This window comes from Choloepus didactylus, chromosome 9 (genome assembly GCF_015220235.1).
Source record: "Choloepus didactylus isolate mChoDid1 chromosome 9, mChoDid1.pri, whole genome shotgun sequence".
Lineage (NCBI taxonomy): Eukaryota > Metazoa > Chordata > Mammalia > Pilosa > Megalonychidae > Choloepus > Choloepus didactylus.
This window is the reverse complement of record NC_051315.1, coordinates 99,263,835-99,278,259: the sequence shown is the minus strand read 5'-3', so window position 1 is coordinate 99,278,259 and position 14,425 is coordinate 99,263,835. Positions and strand designations below refer to the sequence as shown.

Here is a 14,425-nt window from a genome sequence, read left to right as displayed (position 1 = left end):
TAAAAACCATACATAAGCAGTGCCTAGCAGAGAAGTCAGCACTGAGTAAGTGCCCCGTAATGGGCATTGCGGCTGTCACTTTTATAATCTTAATTCAATTTCCTAAAACAGTTTTCTCCCTCTGCAATTACAAAATATGGGCCTCCTAGAATGCATTAAACTGTGTTAGGGCATCTGGGTTCCTTTTTGGACTCTGCCACTAGGAGTGATGGTAACGAGTGATAACTCAGATTTACTGACCACTTACTATGTCCTAAGCGTGGTTAAAAGGTGTTAACTTGTTTAATCCTAATGACAACTGAAGAACAACAGGGGTTTTACTAGAAATTAGAAGTGTGCCCTTTCAGCCTTCATTTCTGCTTCTGGAAAACAAAGGGCTGGAGTAGAAGACACCTCGGGTCTCTTCCTGCTCTAATATTCTGATTTCTACAATTTTGGTTGATCACAGGTTTCTCATCAGGAAACCTTAAAACAACTTTAACTGAAGGGCAGGAGGACTAAATGATTTCGCATCGTTTTGCTAGCTGTACCTGATACAGTTCTAAAATGATCCAATGTGAAGGGCTAGAAAGGGCAACTTATAGCCAGTCCACAGAGAGCTACTGGGAGCCTCACACTTGCGCCCAGCATGGTTTCCCGCATGAGCTGAAGGACAACCTTTACAGGACAGAAATTAAGTCGATGCTTGTAACTTACACATGCTTTCCTCCTGCAATTGCTAATCAAATGCATATTTATTGACTATTCTACATTTGAAACTCAGTTATGGTAAATCTACTCATTCTCTTTTAAAAGCCTAAGTTGTAGTAAAAGTCAAGACAAGAGTTCATTCTATATATTTGAGAATACAGTGTTCCCCATATTCTTTCAATCTCTATATTCTCTCTTTCAGAAACTTCTTTCATTTCTAGTTAATTAAGTCAGCTCCCAGCACCATGAATATACATAAACATGACTGTTAACATTTCTCTGAGGAGTTCTTCCTCCATACCAAGAGGCAAAGAGGTTTCACTAACTGCATTTCTAATCACCTCTCTATATAGGTAATTCATTATTTTCAAAATTCTCAATCACTGGAGCATGTCTGAGAATTGAAAACAAAGTTATTTTAGACCACTAATTTTGCCTGTAATTACAAGAACAAATTATAGCATCCTAACCATTAATCACCAAATCTGTTAAAGGTCACTTTATCCTATTTCCCCCTTTTAAATTAAGGGCCTCTTCCCACATGGACATACCTATTTCTAGTATTCTACATTTGAGCATCTTAAAGAAGAGAAACAGTTACTTTTCTGGGAACCTATGACAGACATTGAGAAAAGGTTCTTCAGTCCCCGCCATCACCACTCCATTCTTCTACCTCCTATAAATAGCCCACATCTCCATTAGCTCCTTCTTTTCCTCCCTTCTGATCAAAGCAATCCCTCCCTTGACAGTGCTCCTTTCCTCATTACAGCTTCCCTAGCACCTGGCAGAATGTCCAGCACCTAGGAGGCCAGTGATCAATATTTGCTGAATAAACAAACATCCACCAATACCTATAATATGCCAGACCCTACCAGGCACTGGGATGCCGTGATGAAGAATGCAACTCACTGCAACTGAAACTAAGCAAAATCAGCATAAATGTTTGAGATCAGTCATCTCACCCTCACAGATAATTTGTAATCTCCCTGAACGTGTAATTAATGCCAACTAAAATCTAATCTAGTTAACTATGAAATTCTTGAAGGAAATGTTGAAATAGCAGGCCTCTGAGTGACTGACAGGAACACTGAAAAGGAAGAACTGCATGGCTAAGTGTGTGATGGTGTGTCTCTAGCCCCACCCAGCAGAATAAGAATAGGTAATATATATCTCTGTAGGCCTGGAGAGGAGCTGTTGGACAACCCCTATATGAGCATATTCTCTAAGATCTTTCCTCTATCCCTCCTGTCTGTAACTTCATTAGCAGAATTTCCTGGTGGGATCAGAAATGTTCTGACATGCCAATACTGATCCATTTGGCAACTATGGTCCCAAGCATAAACTGTGATTTTACTTTGTTGATTAGCCACTTGGCAATCTAGTTCTGCAGAGCCCAATAACTCCTGTGAGAACTGGTAAAAGGGAGTTCCTAAGCATCCTGTTTTGAAATTAGCATCCTTTTTCTAATAATTCACAGAAAAGCTATATGCCATGGCCACTACAATGTTTCCCATTCAGGTTGCCTGGTGAAAGAAGGGTGGCCTTTAGAAACAAAGGGATAAGGAAGTTCAAAGCGTGATGGAAGCATGAGAATGAGGAAACACTATTGGGCCCACAAACTCTGCAACTTCATGGTGTATCGGCAGCACTGAGGTCACGAAAAGAACATGCGCTCTGGAGTCAGACTGAATGTGATCTTACTAAAACTATGAAGGATAAGAGTAAGCATCTTGAAGATGCTGAACTCTAAGACAAAGAGTATGGTAAGGCTATTAGAACATGGCAAATGAGCCAAAAATCAGGTCAATGAAGGGGACTGTGGCAGAATTAACGCAATATATCCACCAAATCCCATTTCTTTTTCCCTTGTTGGTGTGGTAAGACGGCATTCTGCAGCTTCCCCAGCAGTTAGGTTAGATTCTGTCTAATGAGGTATAGGAGAAGTGATATCTGCCCCTCTATCATGGTCATTAAATCCCTGCACATTTATCCAAGCTCTCTCTTCTGTGGCAACCCTGGAAGCCATATGATCCAGATGGCACAGATACAAGATTGATGAAGCCTAGGTTCTTGGGTCATGATTTCGAGGAAAGCTGACCAGGAGAGCCCTTCAACTTGTATTTAACTATAATGTGGATGAGAGATCAAATCTTACTGTGTAAAGTCTCAGATTTCATGCTTGTTACTAAAACACAGTCTAACCTATACTGACTAATTTCAGGATTTAGCACAAAGAAATATTTTAGGAATTCATGTTCAAAAGAATTTCAGAACCATCAACAAATACACAGAGAGCTGCTATTATATCCCGATAGTGGAAATTCACACCCAGAGAGAGCTGTGCTTTGAGAAGGTTTTGTCCATATACATACTACACAATGAATATATATTTGTTGGCATCCCTGAGTTTGAGATTCATGTGTATAATGAAATTAGACACATAAATAACCGAGTGGTCAAACTCCCAGGAGTTTATATCTTCCTTTAAAGGGAGGTTCATTATGGAGAAGCCAAGGGTCTTAGTAACTGAAAAAAAAGTTATTAAGAATCTCTAATGGCTAGAAAAGTTAGTAATTAAAAGGATGAATGACTTCTACTTTTATGGAAAATAACTTCAATCTCTTACTTGAAAGAATCATACTCTTTTTTGGGGGGACAACCCTTATCAGGAAATACTTAGGAACAGACTCATCAAGCAAATAAATTGTTTAGAACAAGGCAGCATATATTACAAGGCCTTAGACTTTTGACTCTACCTGGAAAGGCATACACTGGACCACAAGGACTCTATTTTTTTTTTTTTTTTTACCTGAGTTACAGATCATTCACCTCCTTCTAAAAATCTATTCAAACTATCAGTCTCTGGAAGTCTCTTCTAGGTCCAAAAGTCTGTATTCTCTCAAAGTTTGGGTTGAGTTCTGTCTACTTCTAATTAGGAAATTGGGTGAAGAAGATTTTCTGAAAGGCCCTAGAGGCCAACAGGGCATTCCTTCACCATCCCTCCCTGCCAGATCTCACATTCATTCATTCAGACAACAAATGCTGGTCACTGTGGAGGTCCTTGACATGGAGGGGCTTCAAGCATAATGATATTGTGCAATGAAGCACAATGCCCTTTCCATCTCTACACTAGAAACTTCTTTTTTTCCTTCTACACACATAAAATATTTTAAATTCATTAGAAAATTACTATAAGTGCTAATGAAGAGAGGCAAAGAATTTAAACTCAATACATCCATACAAGCGTAAAGCTTGTAATCTTATGATTATGCTTTTGTCCTTCTATTGCTTTCCTTTTTGAAAAGAATGCTTTAAAAATTAAGATAAATTTTCAATTGCCACTTTATTCTAAAGTTTTAAGAAACAGTTAGACTCATTCCACCTTAAATAGTTTCATAACAAAAGTTGTTTCAGCTAGAAAATATATATCCTCTTGGATGTAAACAATGCAGTAAGACTTTGAAGCTCTGTTAAAATGTTGTAAGCATGGAGAGGTTGGGATTTAAGAGTGTAGAAATGATATGTTACGTGGGTTAAAGTAATCATAGGTTGAATAGAGGCTTTGTGTTTAGTCAGACATAAGACGGCATGCTAGGCAAGGAGGGGGAACATGGGCATATTCCATAGGCAGGGATCTGCGGGTGAGAACACTCCTAGCATGAGTAAGATGCAGGGGGTTAAGCTTCTTTCAGGGTAACAGCGGGAATTTAATGAGTTGCTAAACTCATGAGGGGTTGCAGCAGGAATTTCAGTCTGTAGGCACTCCTGCATCTCACAGGAGATGGGTCCCCATTTTAAACCCACAAGGTTAAGGATACACTTGAATAATGAGAACAGTAAACACAGGTAGGGCTGCAAGTTTATAGATAAGGGAGTAAAAAAGGGAGAGCTAAGAGAGAAATGGGGAATGAACTTGAGGTGATATAAAAGCTGAGGACCCAGCTGACTTGATCAGTCAATAAGGGTAGCTAATTGAGAGCTCCCTTCTGAGGAGATAGTATCAATCAATATATTAAAATGCAAGATGTTTAATTTCTCCTCCCCAATTTAAAGCCAGACTCGAAATCAGACCATATGAAGTGACTAACACTTTCCTAGTTGTGCATCAGTAATTTTGAAATTCCACTATGATTGAGTCATGATTACACTCACAATTTAGTTTTACCCCCGTATGTCATGAAACAAAATTTTAAACACAGGGAAAACTGAATCCAAATAATTATGGCATACCTTTTGCACAAAGTCACATGGCTCAAATTTCAAAGCTAATAATGAAGTCAATATTATAGTACACTGAATATTACTAATTTGGGTTCTTTTCTGATATGCCCGATATTTACTTATACAACTATTAAACCAGGCATTACACATAGTGAAAGGGTAGGGAATGGATGTGGATCCATTATCAATCTTGCCTTCTGATAACTTTGTCTAGAAAAAACAACTCTCTTCCAAATCCAGTTCTTGCCACATCCTAGGACAAGAACATTCTACTTCTTTCATCTTTCAATCTATACAGAAAAAAATGCACATTTGTTTATATAGTGTTCCATTCTTCCCAGTTATGTTTGAAATAATGAGAAGAACAACAACAGCAAAAAGGAAACCAAGGAAAAACTTAACAAAAACAATAAGAGTTAAGTAAGGTGCCTAGTTACAAGATAAATATGCAAAAATAAAATACTTTCCTACTTGTACCAGCAAAAACAACAAGGAAATAATCTGGGGGAGAAAGTTTGTACTAACGACAGCAAATTTCAAAGTTTATATATACATATGCACACACACGCACACGCAAGACTAAACCAAGAGTAAACTTAGTTTAAATAAATGTGCAGATATGTGTATATGAAGTAAACTGCGAATCCTTACTAAGAAAAATAAAAGAGTTCATGACTGAATGAATCATAGTCCTTGATTTTCCATGGGAACACTCAATATTATAAAGATGTCTATTTCCTTCAGCCTACACTATTACTTTAATATAAGTCCAAGCAAAATCTCAGAAAGTTACTTTAACTTGACAAAATGATTCTAAAGTTCTTCTTAAAGAATAAATGCTTAAGACTAGTCAACCATTGCTCAAAATAAGAGTAAAAAATAAGAAATTATAATGCTACTACAGCAACTAAAGATACAGTACCTGGCCTGATTTGACAGCAGGCCCAAAGACTAGAATGGAAATTACAGAAAGAGATTCAAGTTCATGTAAAACAAAAACAAAAACAAAAACACACCACCTTAAAATTTGATAATAATGGGCATTTTAAATTAGTAAAGAGGAAAATAAAGAGTAAATGTATTTGTGACAAGTGACTAAACACTTGGGGAAAGAAAGTTAGATCCTATATCATATGTTACAACAAACTAATTCTATTTGTCTTAATGGTATATAGGTTTTTTTAATGAAGCCATAAATTTACTATACAAATACAGTTGAATATTAGGAAGAGAGAAGCCTTTTTAAGCATGGTATTACACGCAGATTTCACAGAGAAGGAAATTGTTAAGACTTTAAATTTTTTAAAACTTCCATGAGTAAAACAACATCAAAATAAACATTTCAAGGTAAATTGAGGAAAAATATATGGAAATCTGTGAAAAATTAAGGGCTGCTATAAAATATAAGGAACACTTAAAAACCAAAACTAAATAAAAACAGACAATCTAAGAGAAAAGTGGGAAAAAGACATGGGCAGGTAATTCACAAAATAGAATTTATAAAACACAATTCATGGAAAAAAAGGAAAACAAGAAATACTAATAGCAATCAATTAGAAAGAAATGCACAAGTGTTCAAGGAATAACAGGCTTGTAAATTAAAAAGCCATAAGAGACCATTTTCCCCCACCAGTTTAGAAAATAAAAATGAATGATAGTAGTCAGTGCTGACAAAGGTGTAATCTGGCACTGTACACATTACTGTCGGGGATGTGAATATACCTTTCTAGGGGCAAAGTGGCAACAGATATCAAAAACCCTAACAGCATGTACACACCTTAATCCACAAGTTCCATTTATAAAGGTTTCTTGAGGAATTAAATGAACAAGGGCAAAAATGGATAGATATAGATGGATAGAGACACACATATATACATACAAAGATATATACACACATACATATGTGGGTGTGTATAAGTATGCATATGCATATGCATATGTACATATACGTATACATACATACACACAAGGCTTACTCTCTACAGATGATGCAGACATGAGTAGGTTTATACGTGCTTTTACGCACACTTGGAAAGACATTCACTATATTGTTTAATGAAAAACTCAATGAAGAATAACATGTTTGGTAATTTTTTAAAAGTATGTTGATATGTATACATTGCATATGGGAAAAACGTCTGGAAAAATACAAAATTTAACAGTGGGCTGCTGCTTCCTGTATGTTTCAAAGGTTTTTATTTTCTTCCTTTTGCTTACCTGTATTCTCTAAAGCTTTTTTTTTTTTTTTTTTTTTTTTTGAATAGCAGTTTCAAAGTTTATTTCAATGTGTCCTGTTTCCCAAACCTCATAAATCTAAATTTAGTGATAAAGCATGTAATCCTTGGTATTACTTTTTTTTTTTTTTTTTTTTTAATCATCATTTTATTGAGATATATTCACATACCACGCAGTCATACAAAACAAATTGTACTTTCGATTGTTTACAGTACCATTACATAGTTGTACATTCATCACCTAAATCAATCCCTGACACCTTCATTAGCACACACACAAAAATAACAAGAATAATAATTAGAGTGAAAAAGAGCAATTGAAGTAAAAAAGAACACTGGGTACCTTTGTCTGTTTGTTTCCTTCCCCTACTTTTCTACACATCCATCCATAAACTAGACAAAGTGGTGTTTGGTCCTTATGGCTTTCCCAATCCCATTGTCACCCCTCATAAGCTACATTTTTATACAACTGTCTTCGAGATTCACGGGTTCTGGGTTGTAGTTTGATAGTTTCAGGTATCCACCACCAGCTACCCCAATTCTTTAGAACCTAAAAAGGGTTGTCTAAAGTGTGCATAAGAGTGCCCACCAGAGTGACCTCTCGGCTCCTTTTGGAATCTCTCTGCCACTGAAGCTTATTTCATTTCCTTTCACATCCCCCTTTTGGTCAAGAAGATGTTCTCCGTCCCACGGTGCCAGGTCTACATTCCTCCCTGGGAGTCATATTCCACGTTGCCAGGGAGATTCACTTCCCTGGGTGTCTGATCCCACGTAGGGGGGAGGGCAGTGATTTCACCTTTCAAGTTGGCTTAGCCAGAGAGAGAGGGCCACATCTGAGCAACAAAGAGGCATTCAGGAGGAGACTCTTAGGCACAAATACAGGGAGGCCTAGCCTCTCCTTTGCAGCAACCATCTTCCCAAGGGTAAAACTTATGGTAGAGGGCTCAACCCATCAAACCACCAGTCCCCTATGTCTGTGGTCATGTTAGCAACCATGGAGGTGGGGTAGGCGAATACCCCTGCATTCTCCACAGGCTCCTCAAGGGGGCACTACATCTTTTTTTTTTTTTTTTTTTTTTTTAACTTTCCCTTCTTTTTTCAAATCACCTGTATGAAAAAAAAAGTTAAAAAGAAAACAAACATACAATAAAAGAGCATTTCAAAGAGACCATAGCAAGGGAGTAAGAAAAAGACAACTAACCTAAGATAACTGCTTAACTTCCAACATGTTCCTACTTTACCCCAAGAAAGTTACATAATATAGCAACATTTCAGTGAACTTGTTCCTACTACAACCATCAGAAATTAACAGACCATAGTCATTTCTGGGCATCCCCAGAACGTTAAATAGCTTATCTGTTCTTCCTGGATTATTGTTCCCCCTTCCTTAATTGCTCTCTACTGCTAGTTCCCCTACATTCTACATTATAAACCATTTGTTTTACATTTTTCAAAGTTCACATTAGTGGTAGCATATAATATTTCTCTTTTTGTGCCTGGCTTATTTCGCTCAGCATTATGTCCTCAAGGTTCATCCATGTTGTCATATGTTTCACCAGATCGTTCCTTCTTACTGCCGCGTAGTATTCCATCGTGTGTATATACCACATTTTATTTATCCACTCATCTGTTGAAGGACATTTGGGTTGTTTCCATCTCTTGGCAATTGTGAATAATGCTGCTATGAACATTGGCGTGCAGATATCTGTTCGTGTCACTGCTTTCCGATCTTCCGGGTATATACCGAGGAGTGCAATCGCTGGATCGAATGGTAGCTCTATATCTAGTTTTCTAAGGAACTGCCAGACTGACTTCCAGAGTGGCTGAACCATTATACAGTCCCACCAACAATGAATAAGAGTTCCAATTTCTCCACATCCCCTCCAGCATTTGTAGTTTCCTGTTTGTTTAATGGCAGCCATTCTAACCGGTGTTAGATGGTATCTCATTGTGGTCTTAATTTGCATCTCTCTAATAGCTAGTGAAGCTGAACATTTTTTCATGTGTTTCTTGGTCATTTGTATTTCCTCTTCAGAGAACTGTCTTTTCATATCTTTTGCCCATTTTATAATTGGGCTGTCTGTACTATTGTCATTGAGTTGTAGGATTTCTTTGTATATGCAAGATATCAGTCTTTTGTCAGATACATGGTTTCCAAAAATTTTTTCCCATTGAGTTGGCTGCCTCTTTACCTTTTTGAGAAATTCCTTTGAGGTGCAGAAACTTCTAAGCTTGAGGAGTTCCCATTTATCTATTTTCTCTTTTGTTGCTTGTGCTTTGGGTGTAAAGTCTAGGAAGTGGCCTCCTAATACAAGGTCTTGAAGATGTTTTCCTACATTATCTTCTAGGAGTTTTATGGTACTTTCTTTTATATTGAGATCTTTGGTCCATTTTGAGTTAATTTTTGTGTAGGGGGTGAGGTAGGGGTCCTCTTTCATTCTTTTGGATATGGATATCCAACTCTCCCAGCCCCATTTGTTGAAAAGACCATTATGGCTCAGTTCGGTGACTTTGGGGGCCTTATCAAAGATCAGTCGGCCATAGATCTGAGGGTCTATCTCTGAATTCTCAATTCGATTCCATTGATCTATATGTCTATCTTTGTGCCAGTACCATGCTGTCTTGGCAACTGTGGCTTTATAATAAGCTTCAAAGTCAGGGAGTGTAAGTCCTCCCACTTCGTTTTTCTTTTTTAGAGTGTCTTTAGCAATTCGAGGCATCTTCCCTTTCCAAATAAATTTGATAACTAGCTTTTCCAAGTCTGCAAAGTAGGTTGTTGGAATTTTGATTGGGATTGCATTGAATCTGTAGATGAGTTTGGGTAGAATTGACATCTTAATGACATTTAGCCTTCCTATCCATGAACATGGAATATTTTTCCATCTTTTAAGGTCCCCTTCTATTTCTTTTAGTAGAGTTATGTAGTTTTCTTTGTATAGGTCTTTTACATCTTTGGTTAAGTTGATTCCTAGGTACTTGATTTTTTTAGTTGCTATTGAAAATGGTATCTTTTTCTTGAGTGTCTCTTCAGTTTGTTCATTTCTAGCATATAGAAACATTACTGACTTATGTGCATTAATCTTGTATCCCGCTACTTTGCTAAATTTGTTTATTAGCTCTAGTAGGTGTATCGTTGATTTCTCAGGGTTTTCTAGATATAAGATCATATCATCTGCAAACAATGACAGTTTTACTTCTTCTTTTCCAATTTGGATGCCTTTTATTTCTTTGTCTTGCCGGATTGCCCTGGCTAGCACTTCCAGCACAATGTTGAATAACAGTGGTGACAGCGGGCATCCTTGTCTTGTTCCTGATCTTAGAGGGAAGGCTTTCAGTCTCTCACCATTGAGTACTATGCTGGCTGTGGGTTTTTCATATATGCTCTTTATCATTTTGAGGAAGTTTCCTTCAATTCCTACCTTTTGAAGTGTTTTTATCAAAAAGGGATGTTGGATTTTGTCAAATGCTTTTTCAGCATCTATTGAGATGATCAATTGATTTTTCCCTTTCGAGTTTTTAATGTGTTGTAATACATTGATTGTTTTTCTGATGTTGAACCATCCTTGCATGCCTGGAATGAACCCCACTTGGTCATGGTGTATGATTTTTTTAATGTGTCTTTGGATTCGATTTGCAAGTATTTTGTTGAGGATTTTTGCATCTATATTCATTAGGGAGATTGGCCGGTAGTTTTCCTTTTTTGTAGCATCTTTGCCTGGTTTTGGTATTAGATTGATGTTAGCTTCATAAAATGAGTTAGGTAGTGTTCCATTTTTTTTCAATGTTTTGAAAGAGTTTGAGTAAGATTGGTGTCAGTTCTTTCTGGAAAGTTTGGTAGAATTCCCCTGTGAAGCCATCTGGCCCTGGGCATTTATTTGTGGGAAGATTTTTGATGACTGATTGGATCTCTTTGCTTGTGATGGGTTGGTTGAGGTCTTCTATTTCTTCTCTGGTCAGTCTAGGTTGTTCATATGTTTCCAGGAAATTGTCCATTTCTTCTACATTATCCAGTTTGTTGCCATACAGTTGTTCATAATATCCTCTTATAATTTTTTTAATTTCTTCAGGATCTGCAGTTATGTCACCTTTTTCATTCATTATTTTGTTTATATGGGTCTTCTCTCTTTTTGATTTTGTCAGTCTAGCTAGGGGCTTGTCAATCTTGTTGATCTTCTCAAAGAACCAACTTTTGGTGATATTTATCCTTTCTATTGTTTTTTTGTTCTCTATGTCATTTATTTCTGCTTTAATCCTTGTTATTTCTTTTCTTGTACTTGGTTTAGGATTGGTTTGCTGTTCATTTTCTAGCTTCTTCAGTTGATCCATTAGTTCTTTGATTTTGGCTCTTTCTTCCTTTTTAATATATGCGTTTAGTGCTATAAATTTCCCCCTTAGCACTGCTTTTGCTGCATCCCATAGGTTTTGGTATGTTGTGTTCTCATTTTCATTCGTCTCTATATATTTAGCAATTTCTCTTGCTATTTCTTCTTTAACCCACTGATTGTTTAGGAGTGTGTTGTTTAACCTCCAGGTATTTGTGAATTTTCTAAGTCTCTGATGGTTATTGACTTCTAATTGTATTCCATTGTGGTCAGAGAATGTGCTTTGAATAATTTCAATCTTTTTAAATTTATTGAGGCTTGTTTTATGTCCCAGCATATGATCTATTCTGGAGAAAGTTCCGTGAGCACTAGAAAAGTATGTGTATCCTGTTGATTTGGGATGTAATGTCCTGTAGATGTCTGTTAAATCTAATTCATTTATCAGATTGTTTAGGTTTTCAATTTCCTTATTGGTCTTCTGTCTGGTTGATCTATCTATAGGAGAGAGTGATGTGTTGAAGTCTCCCACAATTATTGTGGAAACATCAATTGCTTCCTTTAGTTTTGCCAATGTTTCTCTCATGTATTTTGTGGCACCTTGATTGGGTGCATAGACATTTACGATTGTTATTTCTTCTTGCTGAATTGCCCCTTTTATTAGTATGTAGTGGCCTTCTTTGTCTCTCAAAACATCCCTGCATTTGAAGTCTATTTTATCTGAGATTAATATGCTACACCTGCTTTCTTTTGGCTGTAGCTTGCATGAAATATTTTTTTCCATCCTTTCACTTTCAATTTCTTTGTGTCCCTGTGTCTAAGATGAGTCTCTTGTATGCAACATATTGATGGTTCATTTTTTTGATCCATTCTGCGAATCTATATCTTTTAATTGGGGAGTTTAATCCATTTACATTCAACGTTAAAACCGTGAAGGCATTTCTTGAATCGGCCATCTTATCCTTTGGATTATGTTTGCCATATTTTTCCCTCTCTCTATTAATATCCTTTATTGTACCCATACCGAATCTCTTTAGTACTGAACCTTTCTCCAAGTCTCTCTGTCCTGTCTTTGTTTCTCTGTCTGTAGGGCTCCCTTTAGTATCTCCAGTAGGGCAGGTCTCTTGTTAGCAAATTCTCTCAGCATTTCTTTGTCTGTGAAAAATTTAAGCTCTCCCTCAAATTTGAAGGAGAGCTTTGCTGGATAAAGTATTCTTGGCTGGAAATTCCTCTCTCTCAGAATTTTAAATATATCGTGCCATTGCCTTCTCGCCTCCATGGTGGCTGCTGAGTAGTCACTACTTAGTCTTATGCTGTTTCCTTTGTATGTGGTGAATTGCTTTTCTCTTGCTGCTTTCAGAACTTGCTCCTTCTCTTCTATGTTTGACAGTGTGATCGGTATATGTCTCGGAGTGGGTTTTTTTGGATTTATTCTATTTGGAGTTCGCTGAGCATTTATGATTTGTGTATTTATGTTGTTTAGAAGATTTGGGAAGTTTTCCCCAACAATTTCTTTGAATACTCTTCCTAGACCTTTACCCTTTTCTTCCCCTTCTGGGACACCAATGAGTCTTATATTCGGACGTTTCATATTATCTATCATATCCCTGAGGTCCATTTCGAGTTTTTCAATTTTTTTCCCCATTCTTTCTTTTATGCTTTCATTTTCCATTCTGTCATCTTCCAGGTCACTGATTCGTTGTTCAACTTCCTCTAGTCTTGTACTATGAGTGTCCAGAATCTTTTTAATTTGGTCAACAGTTTCTTTAATTTCCATAAGATCATCCATTTTTTTATTTAGTCTTGCAATGTCTTCTTTATGCTCTTCTAGGGTCTTCTTGATTTCCTTCATATCCCGTACTAGGGTCTCATTGTTCATCTTTAGATCTTTGAGTAGCTGCTCTAGGTGTGTCTCTTCTGGTCTTTTGATTTGGGTGCTTGGGCTTGGGTTATCCATATCGTCTGGTTTTTTCATATGCTTTATAATTTTCTGTTGTTTTTGGCCTCGTGGCATTTGCTGTTCTTGATAGGGTTCTTTTAGGGTTTGTAGACCAGTTGAAGTCCTTATCTCTAATTTATCAGATCTACAGCTTCGTGGAGTACACTTTCTCTAACTAACCAGCAGGTGGCGTCCACGAGCCACCTGTTCTCCACAAGCCAGATCTCCCCTGCTTAGCCTTTTTGGTGAGTGGGGGAGTGAGTCTTGTGGGGCCCAATTGGTGTCCCAAGCTTGCGTGTGTAGTTGGTGTTGCCTGCCCTGTATGTGGGGCGTGTTTCTGGGCAGTCGGGGAGGGGGGGTGGCCCTAACAATCAAATCTCCCTGATGATCCTAGAGTTTTAAAGCTACTGCAATAGTCTAATCCTTCAGTTCAGTCCTGCCACAGTTTGTCTCTGCCACTGACCCACAAGTCTTTGGTATTGGCGTATGGCTCCTGAGACTTGCAAGTGGGCCCCTCTTCCAGGCTGTGCACCCCGGGTCCTCTGTTGAGGGATGACTGTGCTATGTCACAGGTGAGTGCCGTCCCCCCAGGGCAGTTCTGGGCTGCTGGGCTGTGTTGGGAGGCTCCCAGTCTGCTCAAATGATGGCTGAATGGGGCTCTGTTAATTCACACTGCTCCCCCTTCCCAGCTCTGGGACATTCAGCTGAGGTTGCAGGGAAGGCTAATGTCCACGCCCAGTTTTGTGGTGTGTGCCTGTTATTTGAAGCACTTCCGTCACACTGGGTTGTCTGGGGCAGCTCTGGGCTATGGGGCTGGCGATGGGCAGGAGTGTTTCCTGTCCACCAGGATGGTGGCTGTGAGCGGACACCCCCCTTTTCTTGGGAAGTTGTGTTGTTTAGTGAATTTTCTCAGCCACTGGATTATTGCCTTTTGTCTCAGAGCTCTCTTAGTTCTGCTCTTGACTTGACGTGCCCAAATTTCAATTCTTTGAAGCTTTCTGTATTGAGCTTCTTAGAGTAAT

General features: G+C 37.9%; 1 protein-coding gene across 2 annotated transcripts in view; it reads right to left on the bottom strand.

Moving 5' to 3' along the window:
* Positions 1–14,425, bottom strand: part of ADAM23 (ADAM metallopeptidase domain 23) — a 166,427-nt gene that overhangs the window by 82,407 nt on the left and 69,595 nt on the right. The gene's annotated exons all lie outside the window — the stretch shown is intronic.